At 38.5% G+C, this 15,162-nt stretch overlaps 1 long non-coding RNA gene across 1 annotated transcript in view; it reads left to right on the top strand.

Annotated features, from left to right (window-relative positions):
- The window catches only part of LOC142201402 (uncharacterized), a 137,544-nt gene extending 122,739 nt beyond the window's left edge, over positions 1–14,805 (top strand). Inside the window, exon 4 of the long non-coding RNA XR_012715521.1 lies at positions 14,746–14,805. This is a non-coding gene — a long non-coding RNA (uncharacterized LOC142201402). The remainder of the gene's footprint in view (positions 1–14,745) is intronic.
- The last annotated feature ends 357 nt before the right edge of the window (positions 14,806–15,162 follow it).

The following is a 15,162-nucleotide window of genomic DNA, read 5'->3' as shown; positions in this document are numbered from 1 at the left end:
TGGTACCAGTGTAAAATCTTATACTGGGTGTCACAGAAGGTTATGCAAGTAGAGGACTTAGCAGCACGAAACCAAATGATCTGCCATTTGGCTGGTGAAATCTGCCTTCCCAAAGGGCGACAGACCGAGTCATATATTTGTTAGGCAGGGGGCGGGCTGTCTGGAGAGGATAATAAATGATAAATGTCCGAAATCAGCCCTTTAGTGGAGTTGCCTGAATGACACAACTTCTCAAAGGCAGTAGGTAGGGATGGAGACCTGCAGAGCCCCAAACATAGTAAGCAAGAAATTCCAACCTAGGCAAGCGCAAAGTAGCATTGAAGTAGTCAAAGGCTCTGAGTTTGAGAGAGAGGGGGTCAATCAGATGCACCACATGAAACAAGCTGAGCATTCCCCAAGGGTTGCACTATACTCGCCGTCAGCCCGTCCGGGTGGACAGGGTTATAGAGGAAGGAAGAATAGATGTGCTTTTAACTTTTAATTCCTATATTGTTACAGTCTTTCATGTCTCATGTACATTCATATTTTGGCAAATTAACATAATGATAAATAGAAGTAGTCTAATTACAAAAATTACTGTTGCAATATATTTTGTCATTTGTTTCCACATTTATGAATCCCTTACTGGAATTGAGTAGACCATACATAGATATTGCACATTTAGAGCAAATTGCTAACTATATCTGCTATTCCCGTGAGTTCAACAAAAACATCACTTCCAGTAGTAAGGCACACTGTGCTTTTACATTTTTGCAGTATAAGACTGATTTATATTTGTGAAGTGATTGAGACATCTCTTAGAAAAATAGTCCTTTAATAATTAAACAGAACACTAAAAATTAAAGTGCTTCTAAAAAAAAAAAAAAAAAAAAAAACTGAAGAGAAATTTTCTGCAAGAGAAAGCAGAGTTATTAGAGTCCAAACAGATAAAACTGAATTAATGTAAAGTAAATTAGAGACCACAAGCAAAAATAACTTTCTTCTTCATTTAGTGTTATTCAGGACCTAATTTATCAGCGCTGTATTTGCTGGGCTTATAAGCTTTTTCAAAAGACGTCTTAATTGCAGTTTTTGGTCTACTGGAGATGTAAAATTGTCCACATTGGCTCTTTTTATAAAGATGTGTAAGTATGAATAAGTTTTGTACAGTTTATAATGCTGACCTTTCTGACCATTGAGGCCATGATTTTTTTGTGTTATTTTATGATGTTTCAGTAAAACAGTTATTCCCGCTTATTCATACTATAATTTTACATCTGTGTGATTTCGATTAAGGCTTACAGGGGTATTTCCATTGATGAAGGTGGCACAACAGTTGGACTAGGATCAGAGGCTCACTATGAAATTTAAAGGGGTTATCTGGAGACTAAATTTTACCTTTTTCCAAGCGGTGTTATGTCTGTGCTGCATGTCAGGTTTCTGGGCTTGTCCTGATTTAGTCACATGATCAGAAGAAGCAACTGGTTCCCAAATTGATCCTCCTCTGCTATGCTCACTAGTATTACTTTTGGTAGTACTGTTGGGGCTGGCAGACTAGATCATTCTAATATTAAAACCAGTTCCCAAGTAATACCTGTGAACATGAGAGAGGAGGGTAAGACAAATCAACTTAGGATGCCGATTATGATCATGTGACCCCTAGTTGGAACAAGTCCAGAAACCCAATGGGCAGCCATGACAGAACCTGGTCTGTAAATAGGGAAAATTTAGTCCCTGGATAACCCCTTTGATATTGATGATATAATTCCTGTTATTAGATTACTTTATGTGTGGAGCTGATATTTGGTCTTTGTATATTGGTATTATTTGAGTACGACGTGCTGGCATTTACTGATACTGCTCAGTATATTATTTTAGCAGTAAAACATGGTGGCATTGTATAAAAGATTTTATGTTGAGACACTGGCACAAAGGTCAAATTATCATTTCGTGTGATGTATGATCCCTATTTCAATTAAATTTGTTCTATAAAAATAGAATTACATAGAAAATGAGAAAAGTAGAAAAAATAATAATAATATTAGCCTACTCTTAGGATAGAAGAGTGATAAGTGGTGGTCCATTCTCAGGGTCCACCCACTCAGCAGCACTAAGGGATTACAGCGCCACAGCCCAGTCAATGTCTAGCCTGGCATGCAATGCTTGCACTCTTCCTTTTGATCACTTGGGCTTATAGAAGATCAGTGTTCGTAAAAATACTTTGGGAAAGTATTTTAAATACAAAATACTTATAACTGAAGTATTTTAAATACAAGTACTAAATACTTTCATCCCGAAGTATTTTAAATAGAAATGCTAAATACTACTTCAAAAGTATCTTAAAAATACTAAAATACTTCAAAAATGTAAACAAAAAATTTCATAAAAACAAAAAATGGAACAATTGAACATAGGCTAAAAGAAGCTAATTGACTGTATTTCATGACATAATCATACAGTAATATATTCCCAATCGGATACTTTTTAAAAAAAAAAACAATTAAAAAACGTAGAAATTGTTTTTATCATTAATAACAAGGTAACGCAGCGTGGGCAAGATTCTTGTCAATTCTCGTGAATCTTGAGACACGTGAGAACATTCTTTGAACTTATTTTGCTTGTTTTAAAAAAGAATATTAATTTTTTTATATATTTTATATAATTATATTTAATTTTTAATTTGAAATCGGCCTTTTGTTTACATTTTTAATAGTGTGGTAAAAAATAAATTGTCCAAAAAAAAAAAGGAAAAGGCTTTTACCACTTTCAACTCACGCACCCCTAAACTGTACGTCCGGTTTTAAAAATTTGCGTTGGGGATTGTAAAATGAAAACCAAATCATGATGTAATTAAATAACTTACCCTTAAGTGCTTAAGGAAGTTGGACGTTGAGTTTATTTGACCCGTGATTAACTTGTTTGGACAGGCCTTGCAGTAAGGATACACTTTTTGTCCTGCCTCTGCCGCTTCGGATTTAAATCTTGTTAATTTTGAAAAAAGTTCTGTCCAAAATTGCAGGGAGATGTGGATCTTCGAGATCTGAATCATTGTCAGTTGTGTCCCCTTCACTGGTATTACGATTTTCCTCCATTTTTTAAGTAATTTTACGGAATGGATTATGCGATCGGGATGATTAAAAACTAAAAATAAATCACGCTTCACTACAAGGCGGAATTGCGTTGCTGGAACACGTTGGAATTTTCCCTCCTCTCGTCACACCTCGCACAAGATATGAGAAACGAGAGTGATGACGTGACTTGCGTTGTTGGTTTTTTTTTTTAAGTGTGGTGAGGCGGGTTATTTAAATTACGACATTTGTTTGAATTTAGACAGTAATTAAAATATGTAAAATACTTCCTAAAAGTATTTTAATTACAAATACAAATAACTTAGAAGTATTTTAAATACTATTTTAATTGCTTGTATTTTTAATACTCCCGAAGACTGTAGAAGATGGACCCTCCTACCTGCAAGAACCCCTTTATTAAGCTGGTTCTAGCCTGCTTTCTTGTTGGACTTAACATATCCATTTCGACCAATACACCAAGATACATATTCTCTATCGTGCTGGGGCTACATTTGTGGCTGGAGTTAATATAGGTAAGATTGTGTAGGATGTCTCTGTTCTGCTTATAGATATAAGATGGTCCTGAATTTAGGATCTCTCTATTAACTTAGAAATCCCTAGTAGTGTATTTAAAATGGGATTTCTAAACCAGACAATCCATTTAAATAGCTCAGAACTAAAAAGGGAAAGGTGATTTTACTGAGTCTATGTTAAACAGAAAGCTTTGCAAGATAAGTATTAGGGAAGTCTTGATACGAAACACCAACAAATGTGCCAAGTTATTACAGGAAAAATGCAAAGTGGATTTTGTGTGATGAAAATTACCCTTAAACATTTTATGATATGCCTTTGTAACACCTAGTTTTCAGGATCTATTTTGTATAAAGCAATTTCATATCAAATGTTAGGCAGTACTGTTAAGGGGAAATAAATGAGATAAAAGAACCTGTGGGAAATGCAGATAATATCACAATTGATTTTGGCATTATGAACGGAAAATCAAAACATTACAAACTTAATTCAGACAGATGGCTTTATTATTATATGTGTGGCCTGGGATAACTTGTACGTACAAAATAACAATCTAGGAAATGATTCTTGTCACCCTTCATATGTAGAAGTGCTGAAATCTTCCTGAATGTTTAATAGAAGAATGTACTTTCTTGTAAAAGCATTGATACAAGATCATCTATAAGCATTCGTAAAGGGAGCTCATTACAATGCTAAACCACATACCTTTGTTATGTAAGTCACTTTTGTAGATTTTGGGAAAAATCAGCTTTAAAGTCCTATGCAAATTAGGCAGTTGGTGCACTGGGGCGGGCCTTCATCTTCCTGGAGCACTGCTCTTGCCACTTAGACTTCCACCATCTCCTGCCTGCAACACTCAGTACAGTGATGGTTGATCCTTCCATGCTATGACACTACCCACCCTACTTGAGCAGCAAGAGCAGTGCTCCTATGGCTGAAGATCCACCTCCAGTGCACCAACTGTAACCGGGGAAAGGTGGTAGACTCTCTTTAAAGAGGACCTGTAACCAGGACTCAAAAGTCCAATAATACATCTCATCTGATAGGTGCTGTCACTCTCAGTATTTTAGATGTTTTGTTTTCTGATCAAAAGATATAAGCCACATTATTGTTTATGTAAATTAGGGTCTACTAGTCAAATGAGCGGTGAGACTGTGTTTTCTTTCAGGCTGGTGTATCTGTATCCTGTATACCATGCAGTGTTACCACCTGGCATGTAGCAGTCTCATGATCCTGTTTTGACATGTCAGTGCTGGACTAGGAAGGAGAGGGGCAGGGGATTAGAACAGCATAGGATCAACAATGACGAGATTAGTTTTTTTTTTTTGTTTTTTTTTTACTACCTATCAACATACTGAATAATCTTAAAACTGATTTAATACAGCTGGAAAACCCCTGTATATATTAAAGGTTTTCTTTGGTGATACCAAAATTATATAGGGTTTTTTTTTCATGTTTTTAACCCCTTCCCGACATTCGCCGTAATAGTACGGCGCTGCTGGGAAGGGCTTCCCGCAAACCGCCGTACTATTACTGCGGATGCATGGTGCGCACACAGAAACTGTGTGCGCACCATGCACAGCGGGTGTCAGCCGTAATACACGGCTGACAATGCCCTGTAACACCCGCGGTCGGAACCGGGTTCGATCGCGGGTGTTAACCCTTGAGATGCCGGTGATCAACATGACCACCGGCACCTCCGGGGTTACAGTGTCATATGGTGCCGATCGGCACCCCCCGCGCCGGTTTCGGGGGGTGCCGGTGTTCGTAGGGGGCAGCCCGGGGTCTGATCAGTGACCCCGGGTCTGCCCCTTCACTTACCCCGTCCTCGCTCCTGGCTGATCCTGCCGTAAATGAAGCTGTCAGCCCGTGCGTCTACACAGGCTGACAGCTTCCTATACAATGCAATACACGTGTAACACGTGTATTGCAGTGTATATGTATTGAAGCGGAGATCAGCGGATCACTGCTTCAATCCCAATTGGGGACAGAAAAAAAAAGTGAAAAAAAAGTAAAAATAAAAAAGTTTAAATAAGTTTAAAATAAATTATAAATAAATAAAGCCCCAAAAATCCCTTTTTCCCCATATAAAATATTTTATTATGTAAAATAAAGAAAAATAGAAAAAAACATTACATATTTGGTATCGCCGCGTCCGTAATAACCTGAACAATAAAATTAAAACATTATTTAACCCGAACGGCGAATGTCGTAAAAAAAAAACGTAGAAAACCGCACAAAATAATGATTATTCACCACCTTTCCCTTACAAAATGTTCAATAAAAAGTAATCAAATGGTCAGATGAAAACCAAAATGGTACCAATAAAAAGAAGAGGTCTTCCCGCAAAAAATAAGCCCTCAACCAGCTCTGTCTAGCGAAAAATAAAAACGTTATGCCTTTCAGAAGATGGCGAAGCAAAAACAATAGATTTTTTTCCCTGAATTGAATTTTATTCTGCACAAATAGCAACGCATTAAAAAATCATATAAATGAGGTATCGCCGTAACCGTACCGACCTGCAGAATAAAGGTAACATGTTACTTATGCTGTACGCTGCACGGGAAAAAAAAAAATGCTAAAAAGCAATGCCAGAATTGATGTTTCCTTTTACATCCCACCCAGAAAGAGTTAATAAAATGTAGTCAATAAGTTACAGGCCCCAAAATGGTGGCATTGAAAAGTACATCTAATACCGCAAACACCAAGCCCTCATATGGCCACATTGCCAGAAAATAAAAATAAAAATCTACCTTGTACAATGTGAAGACAAAAACCCCAAAAGTCGCCAAATCATTAGCACATAAGTGGCTGCGACTAGAAGGAAGTGTGTAAGCGGTGCGAGCGTTTTCAGGGGACCCCCCATATTTAGAGCTTATGAGAGAGAATACACCAGCGCTGATTCCCCAGAATGCCCCTCTTCCCCGTCCGTGTCATAGGAGCTGGTGGGAAAATAGAATGGGATTTGGTGTGCCCAATTTACTCCGCACAGCTTACACATTCACTTCGGGGTTACTAATGCTCACTACATCACTTGATAAATTCTTTGAGGGGGGCGGTTTTCACAATGGGGGGGGGAGGTCACTTTCTAGAGGTTTCCACTGTTTTGACTCCTCAAGGGCTTTGTAAATGCGACATGGTTCCTGAAACTGTTCACAGCCAGATCTGCTTTCTAAAAGCTCTTTGGCACGCCTTCCCTCCTGCGTCTCGCTGTGCGTCCATATATTAGTTTACACCCACAAGTGGGGTACTATGGTAGTCGGGAGAACTTGCCTAACAAATTGTGGGGGGCGTTTTCTCCTTTAACCCCTTGTGAACGTGCAAATTCTAGGGCTAAACGAAAATATTAGTAAAATAAATTCAAATTTGAAAATTTCACCTCCATTTTGTATTAATTCCTGTTAAGCACTTATAGGGTTAAATTACTAGGTATATGTTGTTTTGGCTTATTTAAGGGGTGCAGATTTGAAAATGGGGTGATTTATGGGGGGCTTTAATACAAGGGTCTTTCAAAACGCCTTCATAACTGGATTAGGCCCTTTAAAAAATGGGTTTTGGAAATTTCTTGAAAATTTTGAATATTGTTGTTTCACTTGTAAATCTTATAATGTCCGTAAAAATTAAAAGGGTGACTAAAGTTTGATGCCGACATAAAGCAGAGATCTGGGACATGAGATTTATGATATAATTTTGGCGGTCTGACTATCTGTATGTAATGCACATCATTTCAAACTTTATAAAATGCATATTTTTCAAAATTTCCACCAAATTTCCAATTTTTTCATAATTAAACACAAAACATATCAACCAAAATGTACCACTAACATGAAGTACAATGTGTTATGAAAAAACAATCTTAAAATCACTTTGGTAAGTTAAAGCGTTCCAAAGTTATTGCCACATAAAGTGACACTTGTCAGTTTTGAAAAATCGAGCTTGGTCAGGAAGTCAAAAAGTGCCATCGGCGGGAAGGGGTTAAGAACTTTGCAAAAATTCTAAATTTTGAAGAAATTTTTTTTTTTTTTGAATTACCATATTTTGACCCCTGTAACTTTTTTTATATTTCAATGCACGGAGCTGTGTAAGGTGTCTTTTTTGTGGGACAATATGTAGTTTTTACTGTTACCACGATGGGGAGTGGATCTTGTTTTGATAACTTTTTATTCCATTGTTATAGGGAAGTAATTTGGCAAAAACATGTCCCTTTACCGAGAAGCAAAGAGAAAGCAAAAGTAACCACTCAAATGTGACGACAGCATCTGAGTGGTTAAATGCCTGTGATTGGAGTCATCTCTGATCATGGGCAATACTGCCGGGTTCCTGCTGTATGAAAGCACAGACCCGGCAGCTAGTGCGGCCGATCTGTTTTAGAGCGGCTGCCATGTTTTTTTACACAAACCAAAACAAGTGGAGAAAAGACTGAGGGATGTACAATATATCTTCATATAATAGTCAGCAAACCAGGAAGCAAATAAAATGATGTTTTGTTGCTGTGCTAACCTCTCTACCACATCACACTAATATACCCACAATGATCACTAGGTACAGTGGGGCAAAAAAGTATTTAGTCAGTCACCAATAGTGCAAGTTCCACCACTTAAAAAGATGAGAGGCATCTGTAATTTACATCATAGGTAGACCTCAACTGTGAGAGACAAAATGAGAAAACAAATCCAGAAAATCACATTGTCTGATTTTGTAAGAATTTATTTGCAAATTATGGTGGAAAATAAGTATTTGGTCAGTAACAAAATTTCATCTCAATCCTTTGTTATATATCCTTTGTTGGCAATGACAGAGGTCAAACGTTTTCTGTAAGTCTTCACAAGGTTGGCACACACTGTTGTTGGTATGTTGGCCCATTCCTCCATGCAGATCTCCTCTAGAGCAGTGATGTTTTGGGGCTGTCGCTTGGCAACATGGACTTTCAACTCCCTCCCAAGGTTTTCTATAGGGTTGAGATCTGGAGACTGGCTAGGCCACTCCAGGACCTTGAAATGCTTCTTACAAAGCCACTCCTTCGTTGCCCTGGCGGTGTGCTTTGGATCATTGTCATGTTGAAAGACCCAGCCACGTTTCATCTTCAATGCCCTTGCTGATGAAAGGAGGTTTGCACTCAAAATCTCACGATACATGGCCCCATTCATTCTTTCATGTACCCGGATCAGTCGTCCTGGCCCCTTTGCAGAGAAACAGCCCCAAAGCATGATGTTTCCACCCCCATGCTTTACAGTAGGTATGGTGTTTGATGGATGCAACTCAGTATTCTTTTTCCTCCAAACACGAAAAGTTGTATTTCTACCAAACAGTTCCAGTTTGGTTTCATCAGACCATAGGACATTCTCCCAATACTCTTCTGGATCATCCAAATGCTCTCTAGCAAACTTCAGACGGGCCCGGACACGTCTGGCACTGCAGGATCTGAGTCCCTGGCGGCGTAGTGTGTTACTGATGGTAGGCTTTGTTACATTGGTACCAGCTCTCTGCAGTTCATTCACTAGGTCCCCCCGCGTGGTTCTGGGATTTTTGCTCACCGTTCTTGTGATCATTTTGACCCCACGGGGTGAGATTTTGCGTGGAGCCCCAGAGCGAGGGAGATTATCAGTGGTCTTGTATGTCTTCCATTTTCTAATTATTGCTCCCACAGTTGATTTCTTCAATCCAAGCTGGTTGCCTATTGCAGATTCAGTCTTCCCAGCCTGGTGCAGGGCTACAATTTTGTTTCTGGTGTCCTTTGACAGCTCTTTGGTCTTCACCATAGTGGAGTTTGGAGTCTGACTGTTTGAGGGTGTGCACAGGTGTCTTTTTTATACTGATAACAAGTTTAAACAGGTGCCATTACTACAGGTAATGCGTGGAGGAAAGAGGAGACTCTTAAAGAAGAAGTTACAGGTCTGTGAGAGCCAGAATTCTTGATTGCTTGTAGGTGACCAAATACTTATTTTCCACCATAATTTGCAAATAAATTCTTACAAAATCAGACAATGTGATTTTCTGGATTTGTTTTCTCATTTTGTCTCTCATAGTTGAGGACTACCTATGATGTAAATTACAGACGCCTCTCATCTTTTTAAGTGGTGGAACTTGCACTATTGGTGACTGACTAAATACTTTTTTGCCCCACTGTATGTCACTAGTAACCCAACTGACTGCTATTTTATGTGAGCGTTATTTGGTTTGGATACCATATATAGGTTTATGATATTATATGGTGTTTGTTCATTGTATGGTGAGACTAATTGACTGTTCATAAAATTATCATGCAGAAGCTTTGTGATATGACAATATTATTTGAGCAATAAATAATAGTACTGTGTGGACAAAACAGGTACAAAAAGTCATGAAAATTGTAAAACAAATGGGCATACACTGTCTACCAATAAGTATTTGGACACCCATGGAAATGAAGATATCTGTGGTCGTGATGTACGTCACGCGTTCCGCCGTTAAATAGGAAACAGCATTGGCATTAGTTACATGCAAGATGTCACGATGTGCAGAGTTGTCCGATTTCGAGAAAGGGGTAATTGTGGGGTACCACAGAAATGGTTGATTCTTAAAGGACATAGCAAGTGAACTGAATTGTGCAAAATTGACAGTGGCCTATGTGATTACGAAGTGGAAGGTGAACGGTGATTGTTGGAATGTGCCCTGAGTTGGCAGACCCCCGAAATTGGGAGATAGAGACCGACGAGTGCTTACCAGAGAAATCACACCCAACTGATGGCTCACATACACCAGGAGTTTCACCAGGCATCCCGGAGTATTGTGTCGATTATTAAAATCCGTAAGGAAGCATCTGCTGGGTTCTACCTACTACTGAATATGAATTAATGTTTTTCTATTCTACCAGAGGTGTCCAAATACTTATTGGTAGTCAGTGTATTACTAAAGGTTTTTTGGTATTCTTTTCACATGAAAGGCTTTTTCACAAATTTTCATATTGTGCCCTGTTTTATGGGGCATTTTAATCTCTTTCCCTGGGCTGCTCAACAACGTTCCCAGAACACCCTGGTAGTGCCTTTTTATGCAACTGTGAGAAAGTCACCACTCCTTCACTCAAAAACATAATTGTTGGCTGCTTTGCTTATCTCAAGGTATAAACTGTGACAGAAAGTAACAAACATATGGGCAGAATGTGGTATGGAATTTCTACTCCGACTCCCCTTGTTGAGCAGAGGACATCTGTCAGTGCAGTAATTTATGAACTTGTTCACATACTTCCGTTTAGGGTAAAAAATATGCAAATCTATTCTCCAGGATGTAATTAGGAGAACAGTGCACTCTGTACGCCACCCTATAGAGGGCAGCATCCTTAACATCATGAACGACTCAGTTATAAAGTCTTTTTAATCATAATGTGGATTTAATTGCCAAATCAATATTTCTGTCCCAAAAGGAACAGATTCCCAACTATGGACAGCGCTGTTTCAGCCTATTGGGCCATCCTCAGCATAGCATAGGGATACTGATTTGGTAGAGTGAGAGACTATAGACCAGGGTCAGGGGACAATCGTACACATCAGGGAGAGTGTTTGCCTACTTCCGTTTATTAATTTAGAAACTGATGGGCTGGAAATAAAATAATTACCCAAAAACTGAGAAAGCTCAAGATGTATCCACCCTTACCTGTCCCTCTGGCTGGAAATGTCCACATATGTCTTGTGTCGCCACCCAGTATATGTGTGTTATCGCAGCCTTTGTTGGCTTTTGGTTAGCATGTTGGGATACTGTGTCAAATTGATTTAATTAGAAATTGAAGTTCTTAGCCAAATACTGTATGTATAATAATATGAATGAAATAAGACAGTGTGACTGCCTCTAATTGGGTCATGCACTCTGCACCATTTATCACAGGCTGGTTATGATTGGATCCCTGAATTCAAGGTCTGGACCCAGGAGAGATGAGTTTGTCCGTCTGTGGTCCCATCTGATGTGATGACCTTGTCATTGTCATTTGTACTGGTATAGTTAGGCCCTTTTTACATTGTGCTCCCCAGCACGTTCAACATATATACCACTAAGCTCCCAACACCCCCCGATACCTTAAACTCATTCGCCCTTCATTTTATGAAAAATGGTGTTGTGTTGGTCTCCATTCAGCACTATATACTGTATACACTGAACGGAATAATACAGCAAACTTATTTATTTTGTGCAAGGACTTCAAGTAAATAACAATGCTTGATCAAATGATATAATTTAACTTTAATTTTTAAGAGTCAAATTCTCCTATAGATTTTGTTTGAGTATTCTTTTTTTATACAGAGGCATTTGTAAGAACATTGTCACTTTAAGTTAAGATCTTTTTTGTGATTGTGGTTTATGGAGTTTGTTCAGCAAGTGATATAGTTTTGACCAGAGAATTGTACTGTAAACAGAATTTTCATCAGGTCGCTAAAAACTATGCTGTATGCATTTGTCTGCTCGGCTTCATTCTGTCAGGGACCAATTGATTACAGTCTACAATTCACTTCAGAGAAAATGAAGGAAAAAGAAAACGATACAACCCCATCCACGACAGGTTATGTTTATTTTGACAGATTTATTAAAGTTGCATTTCAGAGCAGCTTGGATGTGGAAGCATTTGAGATTTAAGTGCAAAATCAAATGCAGTGAACTTCTGGCAGTAGTATCAATGTCCCTTCACATCCAGTTTAATTTATAAATCACAGTGTGCTACAAACAAATTGAAGATATGAGCCAGGACTGTAGTCAGACGGATGAATAAAACTTTATCATTCCACATGTACTGTATGCAATCAGCCAATACATTAAAGTGCACTACATCCGCTATATATCAGAATACTATTAAATGCATACAATCTATGTCCAATGTTATAATTTACTCTCTGCAATGTTTTTCTTGTTGGTTTGGTTTTTTTGTATACAAAGAGATGACTCTGGATTTATGAGAATTACTCATCTGATGCAAATATAGGTTTTGTCACCAGCTAAAAACATAAGTAAACTTTTATTTCTTTTTCATAAAGAAACAATCTTTGTTATATACTTGGCTAAAGAAAAGTGCCCGTGTCTATAAATATTACTCCTGTCTTTAGTTGTTATCAAAGGGATTTCATTCCATTCTTGAAACGTAGGCAGTGTCAGTATACAATGAATTCTATAGCGAGAGACTTGATGCTGTCTACAGCATTAAATGAGTCATTACTGTCAGGGGAAGGCTGGATAGTAATTCCTGATAAACCCATCGGTTTTGTTAACGTGAACTCGCTCTCTGTGTCTCTGTGCTATGGGGAGCTCTCCTTTTTCCCCTCTTATGCTCTTTTTCTTTTATGAAATATAGTCTGAAGTTTATGGATTTGTGAAAAAAAACTTACTGTTCCTCCAGTTATAAACAATGTTCCATAAATGAATAGTGCATTCGAATATAAGAAACTTTGTAATATATTTTATTTCAGAAATCGGTTTTCTTTCCTACTTATTAAAAGGATCCAATCATTGGATTCCCTTTTTTTCTCCCTAACATGTAGGGATAGCCTTAAGAAAGGCTATTCTTCTCCTACCTTTAGATGTCTTGTCCACGCTGCCGTTTGGTAAAAATCCCGGTTTTCTCCCTGCATTTTCTTCCGGACGGCGGTGGGTTTCAAACTTCTAGGTATGTGCAGTCAGCTCTTCCATTAGTCCTCGCGCAGAGCCAACTGTGCATGCCCGCGGCCATTTTCTTGTGGCTGCTTACAGAGTAAGCTGGTGTAAGCGGCCACAAGAAAACGGATGCTTACACCAGCTTACTATATAAGCAGCCAAAAGAAAATGGCCACAGGCATGCGTAGTCGGCTCTGCCCGAGGCCCGATGGAAGAGCCAACTGCGCATGCCTAGAAGTTTGAAACCCAGGACGGAAAAAAACGTCGAGAGGGGCGTTCCAGATGAAGATAGAGGCTGGTGAGTTCTCTCGCAGCATTGGGGACATCCCCTGTGCTGTTTGAGCGCTGGGGCCCGCCCCCAGTGCTGCAACAGAACTCATTTACATACAGAAGAAAACCGGAATTTCTACCAAACAGCAGACTTGTAAAGGTAGGAGAAGAATAGCCTTTCTTAAGGCTATTCCTACATGTTATCGAGAAAAAGAGGGAATCCAATGATTGTATCTCTTTAAGCTTCTTTGCTTCAAACATTCTGTTTTATACATAAATCCTGTCTTGTCTCCTTATCCAGCTCAGAAACAAAATTCTATAGAAAGGGAAGGGGGAAGGAGGTGGTTGCTATTTGAGCTTTTGACTCACTGTGTGGAGTTTAATGTCTTATGTGGAAGATATAGCAGTATCAAAAGGGCTTTCTCTCTCCCACCGAATATCAGAATGTACTTCTCACTAACCCCATTGACTATAATGGACTTTGATGAATTTCTGTGATGGGGTCCCCCAAAAAAATAATGCAGAATGCTGCGTTCTTTATTATTATTTATGAAGTTTATGACTGAAGCTCCTACCAAAGCCTCCAATGTAGAAACTGAAACTAATATTACTATATACTGACTATAATATTACAATAAAAACAGCCCTATATGTAATAAGAAAATAATGTTAAAATTATTTTGCAGCATGACAAAAAGATATGTTGTTCCCTAGTACTGGGCACTCAGTCTCGTCTCTGTTTTTCATGTTAGTTGTGTTGTTTCAGCTCCGTTCTCTCTTTCGCTCCCTTCTTCCTCTATCACTGTCCAGTCTGCTTGACCATTTACACATAGCTATATATGCCAGCACACCACTCTCTACATACTCTCAATGGTATTTTCTCTATTTCTCTCTTTTCTTCCCTTGTGAGACCCTTGTGTGTGAATATCCCACCACAGGACTGCCTAGTAGTCTTATTTACAGAAGGAGACTGGGAAGGTCCTGTCTGTCTTACATCTTCTCTGACAGATTTTGCTGATAACAGGGCAGTTTGCAGCCTATAGCAACACATGCAAGCTGCAGAAGACAAACTGTGAGAATTTTTTAACGGATGTTTTAATAGTTATGTAATGTAAAATATGCAATTGGCAAAAAGAAAAAATCATTGACAACGGTCTCCATAGACTTTAATTCTAATGTATGACCGAATGTAAAAATGTGATTACACATTCATGTATAGTAATGTATTGATATTATTGGATACAGCCATTACAGTATAATGATTTAATAGTATGATGTGATTTTCTTCTAGCCGTTATTAAAGCCTGTGCCGACGGAGGAGCTAATCGGTTACAATACATCACAGTTGGACAAGAAGATGAGTGAGTGTTCCATTTTCTCTTCAGTATTACTATGCCACATAGAAGGTACCTAGATATCCAGCTGCAGATCACAATGTATGTGTTGTCCTCTGGTCTAGGGGTCCATAACTCTGCCTCTATATTACATTTCATTATAGTGATGTGTCTTTTTCAAAGAAAGTACATAAATCCTTTACAGTGGAACGCTAGAACCTATGTTGGGATTGGTATAGAACATATATTATATAGCTGCATATAAATATCCCAATTCTGACTGTATATTCAATAAGTGATATCTCAGGAAATAATTTAGCTACCCCGCAACCTTAGAATACATGAAAGAAGAGAATCCCCTCTTTCACATTACA

Source organism: Leptodactylus fuscus, chromosome 4 (assembly GCF_031893055.1).
Source record: "Leptodactylus fuscus isolate aLepFus1 chromosome 4, aLepFus1.hap2, whole genome shotgun sequence".
Lineage (NCBI taxonomy): Eukaryota > Metazoa > Chordata > Amphibia > Anura > Leptodactylidae > Leptodactylus > Leptodactylus fuscus.
Note: the sequence above shows the minus strand (reverse complement) of the source record. Positions and strands in the feature narration are given on the sequence as shown.